This window comes from Crocodylus siamensis, chromosome 13, assembly GCF_052110815.1.
Source record: "Crocodylus siamensis isolate JL-2025a chromosome 13, ASM5211081v1, whole genome shotgun sequence".
NCBI classification, from domain to species: Eukaryota; Metazoa; Chordata; order Crocodylia; family Crocodylidae; genus Crocodylus; species Crocodylus siamensis.
Genome location: NC_143407.1, coordinates 4,586,837 through 4,598,842, shown reverse-complemented (window position 1 = coordinate 4,598,842; position 12,006 = coordinate 4,586,837).

Sequence of the window (12,006 nt, the reverse complement as noted above, 5' to 3'; positions counted from 1 at the left end):
TGGCCCAGCTGGACGAAAAACCAGCTTTTGAGCCCTTAAATAAGAAAAAAAGAAACTGGACGTTTCCGTTCTAATAGGACCACGGCCTCTAGTAGGCTCCGTGGTTATTCTTCACTTGGAGTTTGTACATTTGTGCAGAAATCGCAGTCGTTCATCTTAAAATTTCACGTTCGTGGATTATTTCGATCGTCAGATCAGGGCCGCAGCGTGGGGAGGCCGTTCCGTGGCGGGAGAGAGAAGGGAGCTCCCCCTAAGAGGGGCCTGGCCAAGCTCGACGCTGCGGTGCACGGCGGTGCGTTGGCAGGCCCCGCAGCGAAGGCAGCCGTCGATACGGCGCTCCGCCTGTCAGCCACTGAAAAGCCACTTTCCAGGCCCTGCCGCTGAAACAGCGCATCGTTTCGCGTGCGGGGAGCAGCGCTGCATCCTCTCTGGGTGTGCCAAGTCTCTGTGCAGAATAATCAGGCTTGCTCGGCTCCTGACGACAACCTTATGCTTCGTGGCCGATGCCAACCTCCCTGAAAGCACGGGCTTTAAGGAGCCCCCACGCTCTTTAACACTTGGAAAAGACAGCCGGGAGACGGCAGGCACGGTGGGGGACCCTCATTCATGCAGAAGCCCATTAAAAACGGCCCATCCGCACATCGCCACAACACACGGCTCCTTTGCAATTGATCTTCTAGGGTCCGGCGCCAAAGGATTCGTTGCCTGCTTCTCTGCCTGGGCTTAGAGGCCCATGCGGGTCAGCAGCTCTAGGAAGTAACGCCGTAACTCTACACGGTCCTCTGTTGGACGGCGGCTGCTTCTCAGGCCTGCCTCAACGGGGCGTTTTCATTCACGCCAGGTCAGGCACGGCACGCGGAAGACGAAACTTCAGTCTGGGAGGCAATCTCCCCATCTCAAACAGAAATAATGGCTCTCCACTTCTCTGGCACATTCCCACCCACCTACGCAGAACAGCTTGCCATCCTCTGGAAGGAGATAAAGCCACCTGTGCCACATACAGTTTCAAGTTTCTTGAACACATGCTATTTATTGCAGGATGTCTTGTTCCCCCAGGTTTCACCCAGTTGCACCCACTAGCAATGCAGTCCTACAGACACCACTAGACACAGCAGCCAGATTATCAAAGGGACTCGGCCTGCACAGACAGAAGACACAGCAGTGAGAGGTTTTTGTTAGGCACTTACCTTGTGGCTCCTAACCTGCTGAAAGCACTTGTTCAGATCTCACAAAACACCAGCTTCTGCATGCTGTAATTAGTGGCTCGCCTCAGGTGAAATACATGCCGTTTCCAGTTCCCCTTCTTTGTTGGATCCATTTAATTTGTTATAATGGCTGCATAATAAAACCAAGGAAGATTTATTTTCAGGCTTATCATAGCAAGATGAGAAGCCCCCTGTGAAACAAAGTGATCCCTTTTTTGCTTTTGTAAAATAAAATCACCGCGTTAGCGCTCACACAAGCACGAATCACACAGGGACCAGCGGGGGATGAAAGGAGCAGGGGGGAAGAGAGAGCAAAGTGTATTGGGGTCTTAGCTCGACACTTTTAAAAGGAAGTCTTTGTGTTAGAGAGACGAAAGGGAGAAAGCACATGAAGATCAGAGCTGAGTAAGACGTCAGGCCTTTTCCCCAGCATCATGTTCCAAAGGAAACTTTTTCATTTGATGTTTCCTGACCAGTGCAACTCTGGGGCAGAAATCCGACAGGGAGCTTTTTGTTTCAAGTTTTAAAAAAACAAAATCGCTGAGTCTCAATTTTTGTTTTTTATGCTCTCAGTTCTTTCTGACATGGGCAAAGAAGGGAGCGAAGGACAATGCGTGAGAGAGAGCAGGATCCAAAGGTAAGAACTGGTGCCGTTTTTAGTTCTTCCCAAACGAAAGCAAAAACTCCATTTTTAGATGAAAACTCGCTTTGATTTTTCCCCGTTGAAAAAAACACATCAAGCTTATATCAGCAAAACATTTCCATTCTGATAATACTGCCCCAGTTATGAAAGTATTTCAGCTACCCTGGGCAAGGGTTAGACCACAAGAAATAGCGAGGTCTAACCACTAAGACTGTTCACCACGAGTTGGGATACCTGGGTTTCATTTGGGCTCTGACATTCAAGCAAGTAATTCCATGTCTCTGCAGTTGTGTCCCCACAATCCTCTTCCCTTACCCCTCTGGATGACAGCTGGTCTCTCACACCGACAAATCCTGATCTCCCTGGGAGACTCCTAGGTGCTCTTTCACTACAAAGATTACAGACTAGAATATTTCAAGCACATTGGCTCAAAAAGGGCTGAAGACTTTAAATGATCCATTCCTACCCTGCCCCCTCCTGGTATCCTCCTATTCTTAGCTTTTTGCCTTGTTCCATGCCTCCTCTTCTCTTGCTCCTGCAAATCCTTCCTGAACAGTTGCGCACATGATCTTCCCCACAACAGCTGCAGCATTTCACCTCACGTAGGTGAACAGATCTCCTGAGGTCCCTTCCAACCCTAATGTCTATGAAATCTATGAAATCTATGAGAATAAGGCCCTGGTTGTGCAAGCCTCACTCACTCACACTGTCACACCCACCAACTCCCTCGTGAACCTCCATTAGGTCAGTCACAAACTTAAGGTTTGCAGGCTTGGGACAATATATTGCAAAATCTTTAAGTAAGGGACTGTGTCCCCTTATTTGCTTATACAGCAAACACTCCCTTCATAACAGCAGAAATCACCCGCAAAATCTACTACAGCAACAATTTACTATTGCACACAATCCTACCGCTGCACCAGTTACAGGAAACCAGTATCTCACCCAGATAAGCCCTATCTACATGATAACCTATCTGAGCTGAAATGGGATCTGAACCACATGACCTTCCAGGCACCTACATGGTGAAACAGGGAGACCTTTGATTCCATCTTTTCCCTTCAGACACCCCACAGCCATGCTGGAAGGCAAAGCAGAGAGAAGAGGGGATGAGGGGAGGGTTAGCATTTGAGGTATACCATAACCTACACAGCAGCTTCATAGTTTCATAGTCAGTAGGGTCGGAAGGGACCCCCTGCCATGGCAGGAAAGGATGCTGGGATCAAATGACCCCGGCAAGGTGTTCATCTAGTGTCTGTGGCACTTTGACCCTATTGCTGGACATGCAGGTAAATGACAAACTCAAAACTCATCCTTGCCCTTAGCAAGCTATCTACCCCACCAGCTCAAAACCGTGAAAAGCATTAAAGAGATTTCCCACCTACAAATCAAAACAGGCCTGTCCTGATCTAACATCCACATAAGTGACTTCAACCGGACCAGGAGACCAGGTTGAGAACCAAAGGATAAGATCCACTCACAACTCACAGAGCCCGGCAGGGAACAGCAACTCCCATGCAAAATAAAACCAGTGATACCTAAATGCAAACACGTGGACTACATTGCCAGGATTGGGGAGGGGAAAAAGCTTCCAGCCCTAGGCAGGTCTCTCTCACGTTGCCTTGCTTCTGTTACTGTGAGCTTGGAGAGGTTGACTTGGATGTTACTAAAGGTGGGATAAGGGAAGAATGAGTGGATGGGAGGAAAAGAATAATATAGAAGTAGAGCAGGGAAGAAGGCAGAGTTTGAAAGAAAGCAGCAAGTAGGGGCTTTAAAAAGGAGCAGAAGGAGCAGTTAATGATAAAGATGTACACTGGCCTAGTGCCTGAGGTCAGTCAGGCTAGGGGCCCTCAACAGAGCAGATGCCTGTCCTGCCTTAAGGAGCTTATACTAAAATAAAACAGGATGGTGTGCGCCTAGCAAGGCCGGGGAGACCAGGACTGTCCAGAAGGGTTAGAATAAAGACGTTTAAAAGAACAAATGCATACAAAAGAGAAAACTTACAGCAAGTCCCAAATTTATGATCATGGTACCTTATCCCAGGGAGTGGAAGGAGGACTTCAGGACAGCCAGTCAATGATGCAGCCCTAAATGAAGCACTCCCCCAAACCTTCCTCCATAATTTAACAAGGTCCTTTCAACATGGCTTTGAACTCAGCAGCTAATTGGTTCAAGCAAGATGAAAATCTGCTTGCTGGGCACTTCTCTGAAGAACCATAGGAGAGAGTTTCAGGCCTCAGTAGCGAAGGAAGCGCTCGCAAGTGAAGGAAGATCAGTCTCATTAAAGATTGCTTTGCTCCATGGGCCGCACTGGGAAGTGCACCTCAGGAAAAGATGCATGCGGTGAGGCCCCGATGTAAAAAGCAGAACTCCTGGCCTATGTTGGAGCGCTCTCTTGGAACAGAGCTTTAGAGACACCCCCAGGCACAAAGCAACAGGCATTAGTTGCCTTCTCTACGCCGTACCCCTCAGCTATCAACGCACACCTTTCCATCTCCGGCCTCGCACCAGGGCACACAGAAGGTCGTGTTCTGGGAGCCAGGCAGTCGACCCGAGGGAAATGACTGCCACATAAATCATTCGGTAGCCCAGACAGCGTGACATGGCACTTTCAGTTCCACCGCAGCAATGTGGTGCTCCGATTTTTACGAGAAGGAAATGCCACTTGACTCCTTCTCTAGTGTCCGTGCAAGGACTAAATGGAGCTAGTCATCGGGGATGTTTCAGCCAGGGGGAATCCCACCCTGGCAAGAGCCTGCAAATCTCCCGACTCTGCCTGTAGCGTGCACAGCAGCTGCCTGGGGACACTTAGCAGCCCAGCTTCCTACCTTGAGCGAGCCCTCCTCCTACACACCTGGACAGCATGCACTCTTGTGGCAATACAGCCTCATGACATCACTCCACAAATATAACCCCCCCAAGATATTTAAGGCTGCTTCTTAAACGCCAGAAAATCTCCATACAACAGGGCATGGGCTGGGAGGGTCAAGGGTCAGGTTGGTCCCATAAATATCAGTAGCTGCAGTAGCTGTGATGCTGAACCTGAAGAGGGCAGAGAGAAAAACCAGCTTCCCCCAAACCCTTTTTGGGATCTCCAAGTCTTTCGCTGTTTTGCTCCAGAATCATTTGCCTTGACAACTACAAGCCGCAGCCCCCAAGATAGCAGCAACCGGTACCAAGGTGACGGCAGAGACGACCTGCACAGCAGGACCCGACAGAGCTTGAGAGTCGATTTTTTTGCTGTCAGCATCAGAAAGCCACCATCAGCACCGGGCCGTTGGATGGGAGTTTTAACAGACCCAAAGGGACGCTGCTCCCCTCTCAGCTCCGTGACTGGTGTCACAGCAGTGCCAAGAAAGAATGGGGGAACCGCACTGGGAGCCGTACGTACGCCACGCACAGGACTAAGTCTCCTCCTGATGGAGCTGACCCAGTCTGAATAGACCACAGACTGGGAGGGGGAAACAGAGGCAGAGAGAGGGGAAGCGCCTTTCCCACTGTCACACAGCAGGTCAGTGGCAGAACCAGGAAGTGTGTGTGTGCGTGTGCGTGTGTACATGCATGCATACCCATGTGCTTATGCAAGGAAATGGCCAAGGGAGAAGGGAGAGGAGCCAACATTTAACGTTCACGACCTCTCCTCGCAAAGAGCATGCAAGCCCTCAGGGAGGTCACATAGCCAAGAAATACAGACCTCAGCCACAGATCTCCCCAGTTAACTCCCAACAGAGCTCCAGGACTTTCAAAACTACTGAAGACGGGACAAGATTAGCATCCAAACCAGCTGCTGGCCTAATAGCAAGAGTTTTGTTTTAGACTACTGCTTGTGCACAATGTCTAGAGCTTGAAATAGAAGAGGGGAAAAATAGACTGTGGTGCAGCCAACTCACTGAAGCAGGAAGCTCTGACTGCAAGTGCAGCTGGCCGGGTCGGAGTGTCCCACGGGGCACAGGGACCTTGCAGCAGATGCTGGAGATCTGGGGTTTTGCACACCTCCAGGGACCCGACTCACAGCGCTGAGGATGCTGCTTCCTTCTTTACACTTCATCGAGTCCTTAATCTCTCCCTGGGTGAGGGCTCCCCTTAACTCAGTCAGAGACCAGCTGTCCTTCTATTCCAAGGGTGTCCATAGGGAGATGGGAGCACAAGCGTCAGTGGAAGAGAGGCACGAGGGCTGTAGTGGGAGACAGAGAGACACCCTACTGCTTTATAAAGAAGTTTCAGGCTAAAGGCTAAGCTTTGGCTGCAGTCAGGGTCATGTTGCATCATCTGACGCTGCCGTGATACATGAAAACAGCTGGGGAAGGGACAGAGCCCGGACGTGTGGGTTGCCCAGGCTCAAGGCTTTGCACATCGGTATTGCTGCCTCCCAACCTACAGCTGCAAAGGCAGAGGCATTTTGCACCATTCTGTACGTGCTCACACCATGCACTTAGGAGTAATTCAGCTTCGTTTGTACCAAAGGCCCTGCAGCCACATGATATGGCTTAGCCCTTTGCACCCAAGCACCGCACAGACCATTCGAAATGGGAAAATGGAGACACAGCTTGCTCCACTTCATAGACTGAGACTCAGCTCCGGAGCCTGAACCCAGAAGTCCTGGCTCCTGGTCCTGTACTCAGGCTAAGCCCAAACTGAACCACATTGCTTGGGAATGCTAGTCTGCTGCTGCCAAGGCAACAGTATAGTTTATAGTTTCATAGTTTCTAGGGTCGGAAGGGACCTGAGCAGATCATCAAGTCTGACCCCCTGCCATGGCAGGAAAGAGTACTGGGGTCAAACGACCCCAGCAAGGTGTACATCTAGCCATGGCAGAGAAGGCCACTCTCCCCCACCCCTGCCGCTGCTCAGGGATCTCATGTGTGGTTCATTACAGTGTGCAGCCCTGCCACGTCATTGCAGCAGAGATCATCGCAGAAGCTCCAACGAACTTTTGGGACCATTCACCAACAACACCCTGGAGAAGCAGGTGAGGCAACAGCGTACGTTGCACAACACATAGGTATTTAGGGCATTTGATTTAATAAAGGGAGCCTTTCCCCTCCCCTCTCCTTGGCAGTTGCAGTGCAGATCAGCTACACTGTAGGATGCTGTGGGCCAGCTCCATGCCATTCCCGGCCCAACCAGAGGAAACCCATGCTTAGGGAATGAGACCAGAGAAGCCACGGCTGCCCTCGGCAGACCGAAGGCTGACCAGCAGAAGGGGACAGCTCCCAAAGGAACCAGGTCTGCAGAGGCAGTGCTTGCAGACGAGGGAGAACAGGAGCAAGCGCAACGTGAGTCACGCTGGCATGGGGCCTGAGGAAGGTGCCCTCGAGGAGAAGGTGCTTGAAGTAAACAGGCATGGAAGCAGAAAACAAAGCGTTTCTCATATACTTTCTCCTCTGGCTCAGAATTAAAGCTTCATTATCACACACATTAAACCTGCAGCAGCGAAACCTTGGCTGCCCTGATGCTAGCACTTGAGAAGCAGCCTCTTTGGTTCTGCTGCTCTTTTCCCCCTCACCACGACCCACCTGAATTCCACGGGGCTGCGACATGTAACGTGTTGGCACTCACCCGAAGCGTGAGCCCTGCACCTGATGTGCACGGAGCAGACACCCTTAATACAGATGTGTACCCTGCAGACCAAGGCTCAGAATGCAACGCTCCATCCGACCCTCAGCAAAAAAGGACTGTATTTTAAGACCCTACCTGTGGTCAGGAGGCTGCACGCTGCACGCCCTCTCCCTAGGGGCACCAGACAAAGTGAGGACACGCAGCACCCAGCTGCGTGTCTGCCATGTGCAACTGAGTGCACATCCAGGAAGAGTCCCCACGGCACCCTCGCAAGGACTGCACGGAAGTTTACACTGGATCCAAACAGAGACATTGGAGAAAGGAGCTCACTGGCTTAACTGGGCCTGCAAAAGTAAGCCATGAGCAGCACAGAGGTGGAGATGGTCACCTGCTGTACCTGCTGCACAGCATATCCATGAAGGCATCTCTCCAACCAAGCTGAGCAGGTAGGGAGCCGCGCTGTGTGAACAGAGCGCGTCGGTGTTCACGCCGGCGGGCAAGCAGGAAGGGCCAGGAGGGAGACTCCTGCCAAGGCAGGGCGAAGGCACCGCACTAAGCCATAACCAAGCAGCAACTCCTATGATGGTGCTGATGCGGAGTGCTTGCCAGGGTCCCTGCCCGGGGGGAGCAGCCTACCCGGGGCTTGTCTGAGGCCTCCGCCCAGACAGAGCCCATGGGGGAGCTGGTGTCCCCCACCCCCTGGCCTGCGGGGGTTGCCCAGCAAGGCCGGGGGGGCAGGGATTGGGGACCCCCACACCTGTCCTGCAGGTGCCCGCCTTAGGGCCCTGGAGCGCAGGTGAGGGAGCTCCAGGAGGAGGTTAGCAGGCTGAGGGGAATCGGAGGTGGAGGAAGAAATCGATGGCTATTTCCTTTCCCTGCAGGGCCACACACCCAAGGAAGAAGCACCCCGGGAGGTGCCCTCCACTGCAGCATGGCAGACGGTCGCCTCCAGATCCAGGGCTGCTCGCAACACAGCAGCACCAGCTCCTCCGGTCCGGCTGGAGAGCCGGTACGAGGCCCTGGCCACACTGGAGGAGAAGGAGGGAGAGGAGGCAACTCCACACTCTCCACGCTCCGAACAGGCCGAAGGAGCGAAGCAGTCCCGGAGGAGAAAGCGTCGAGCGATCGTCATAGGCATCCCGTCCTGAGAGGTACAGAGGCCCCATCTGTCGCCAGGACCCCTCGACACGCGAGGTCTACGTCCTGCCCGGAGCAAACATTCAGGACATGACGGGGATGATCCAGGCCGTGATCCAGCCCACCGATTACTACCCCATGGTCCTAATCCGTGTGGGCACTAATGATGCGGCCCGGAGAAGCCCTGGTCACCTGATGGTGGACCACCAGGCTCTGGGGGCGTGCTGGGGGAGATAGGGGCACAGGTGGTTTTCCCTTCGCTCCTACCAGTGAGCGGACGTGGAAGATGGCATGCGACCTGCATCGCGGAGACCGACTGGCGGCTTCGGGAACGGTGTCTCGAGGCGGGCTTCGGCTTCCTCGACACCGACCCGCACATCACGGCGAGAGACGTGCTCGGATGGGATGGGCTCCTCCTTTCCCCTGAAGGTAAGTGTGTGCTCTCTTCTAGGTTGGCCGATCTCCTCCGGCGGGCTTTAAGCTAGGCTCGTCGAGGGAAGGGGAAGACGAAGGAGGAGGAAGCCTTGGACCGCTAAACCAAGCAGCGCCCACAAGTACAGCCCAGCCTAGGCCAACGAGCGGAACAAATGCTGAGACTGGGGGGCCAGTGCACACACCCACAGGAGGCCTCAAATGCCTCTACACAAACGCTCGTAGTATGGGGAACAAACAGGAGGAACTCCCCCTCCTGCTGGCTGACACCAGCCCGGACATAGCGGGGCTCACTGAAACGTGGCGGGACCCAACGCACGACCGGGCGGTGAATGTCAAGGGCTACAGGCTGTACAGGAGGGACAGGATGGGGAGAGAGGGGCGCTCTACATTAAGGAGGGATACGCATCCTCACCAGGTAGCACAGGGTCAGAGGGGGGCACACGGACGTGCTCTGGGTTAGGATACAAGGCAGTCGAGGGGAAAGAGACTTAACGGTGGGGGTCGACTACAGACCTCCCAACCACGGGGAAGAGCTAGACCAGGAATGCTTACGTCAGCTCACGGAGGTAGTCAGGTCAAAGGACGTGGTCATCATGGGGGACCTGAACTTTCCAGACATCTGCTGGGAAGAGCGGTCAGCCAGGTCTGACCGCTCATGTAGGTCCCTAGCCCAAATGCAGGACCTCCATCGAACCCAGGAGGTGCACAGCCCCACCGGGGAGACGCCTTGTTGGACCTGGTGCTGGCCACGGGCGACGACCTGGGAGGGGGCTGCGGGTGCTCGACCCCCTGGGCGACAGCGATCATCGCCCGCTGGGATTCACCATCCAGCGCAAGGTGGCAAAGGCCGGCAGCAAGGCAGCAGCCCTGGATTCAGGAGGGCGGACTTCAACGAGGTAAGGAGACTAGTCGGGGAAGCACTGAGGTCCCGGAGGGGAGGGGAGCCGGGTGTCCAAGGAGAGTGGTCGCTCCTTAAGGAGATGATCCTCCAAGCCCAAAGGGAGGTAATCCCAACACAGATCAAAGGGGGCAGGAGGGCACACCAGCCCCCATGGCTCACCAAAAGCATCTGGGAATGTCTCCTAGCTAAAAGGGAGGCACACACCCGATGGCAGGGAGGGGACATCCCCAGGGAGGACTACACTGCGGTTGCTCGGGGATGCAGGGGGGCAGTCAGGAAGGCCAAGGCAGAGATGGGACTGGGACTAGCTTCCCAGATCAAGGACAACAAGAAGTCCTTCTTTAAATACACAGGGGGTAAAAAGAAGGTACCGGGTAACGTGGGGCCCCTGCAAGACACACTAGGAAATCTGGTTGTCACACCAGAAAACAAAGGTAGCCTATTTAATGATTTCTTTTCCTCCATTTTCCTGACCAGGGACCGGATCAGCCCCGCACCAGGCTCCCCTCGGGCCCCGGGGGAGGCGCACCCAGGGCCAGGGTCAGGGAGGATCTAATCGGGACGTCTGGAGGAACTGGATGTATTCAAATCAGCCGGTCCGGACGATCTGCACCCCCGAGTGCTGAGGGAATTGGCCGAGGTCATTGCGGGACCCCTGGCCCGGCTGTACGAGCACTCGTGGGGCTCTGGTGTGGGGCCGGAGGACTGGAAGAGGCCAACGTGATTCCCACCTTCAAAAAGGGGAGGAAGGAGGACCCAGGGAACTACAGGCCAGTCGGTCTTACCTCGATCCTGGGGAAGCTTTTTGAGAGAGTTATCCTGGCGTATGTCCACGAGGGACCGGGGGGAGATGATGCTTAGGGGCAACGGGTTCATTAGCGGCAGGTCCTGTCAGGCCAACCTGGCGGCCTCTACGACCAGGTCACCAAACCCTCAGACGCAGGGGGAGCAGTGGACATCGTCTTCCTGGACTTCCGGAGGCCTTCGACACTGTCTCTCACCCCGTTCTCATTAAGAAACTGGGGGTGTGGTGTCGACCCCACACAGTCAGATGTGTCGCCAACCGGCGGGAGGGCCGCACCCAGAGAGCGGTGATGGACGGGTCATGTTTGCCCTGGGGGGATGTTGGCAGTGGGGTCCCCCAGGGCTCGGTCCTCGGGCCCGCACTGTTCAACATCTTCATCAGCGACTTGGACAAGGGGGTAAAAAGCACCTGTTCAAAATTGCTGATGACACTAAGATGTGGGGGGACATGGGCACGCTAGAAGGGAGAAATAGGCTGCAATCAGACCTAGACAGGTTACAGGGGTGGGCGGATGAGAACAGGATGGGATTCAACACCGACAAGTGCAGGGTGCTGCACCTGGGGAGGAAGAGCCAGCACCATCCCTACAGGCTGGGGAACTCCCTTCTCGGCAGGGCAGAGGCAGAAAAGGATCTTGGAGTCATCATTGATGCCAAGATGAACACGGGCCGGCAGCGTGGGGACACGGTCAGGAAGGCCACCCGCACCTTGTCCTGCATCCACAGATGCATCTCGAGCAGGGCCAGGGAGGTGATCCTCCCCCTCTATGCGGCACTGGTCAGGCCGCAGCGGGAGTACTGCGTCCGGCTCTGGGCGCTGCACTTCAAGAGGGTTGTGGATAGCATGGAGGGGGTTCAGAGGAGGCCACTCGCATGGTCAGGGGGCAGCAGGGCAGGCCCTACGAGGAGAGGCGACGGGACCTGAATCTGTTCCGCTTCCACAAGAGGAGGCCGAGGGGGGATCTAGTGGCCTGTTACAAACTAGTCAGGGGGGACCAGCAGGCACTGGGGGAGTTGCTGTTCCCCCGAGCACTGCCAGGAGTGACCAGGAATAACGGTCACGAGCTGGCAGAGGGGAGATCCAGACTAGACATCAGCAGGTGCCACTTCACGGTCAGGGCGGCTAGGGTCTGGGACCAACTTCCAAGAGAAGTGGTGCTGCCTCCTACCCTGGGGGGCTTTAAGAGGGGGCTGGACAAACACCTTGCCGGGCTTGTTTGACCCCAGTACTCTTTCCTGCCATGGCAGGGGTCAGAACTTCACGATCTGCTTAGGTCCCTTCCGACCCGACCAACTATGAAACTATGAATAGACCCAGCATG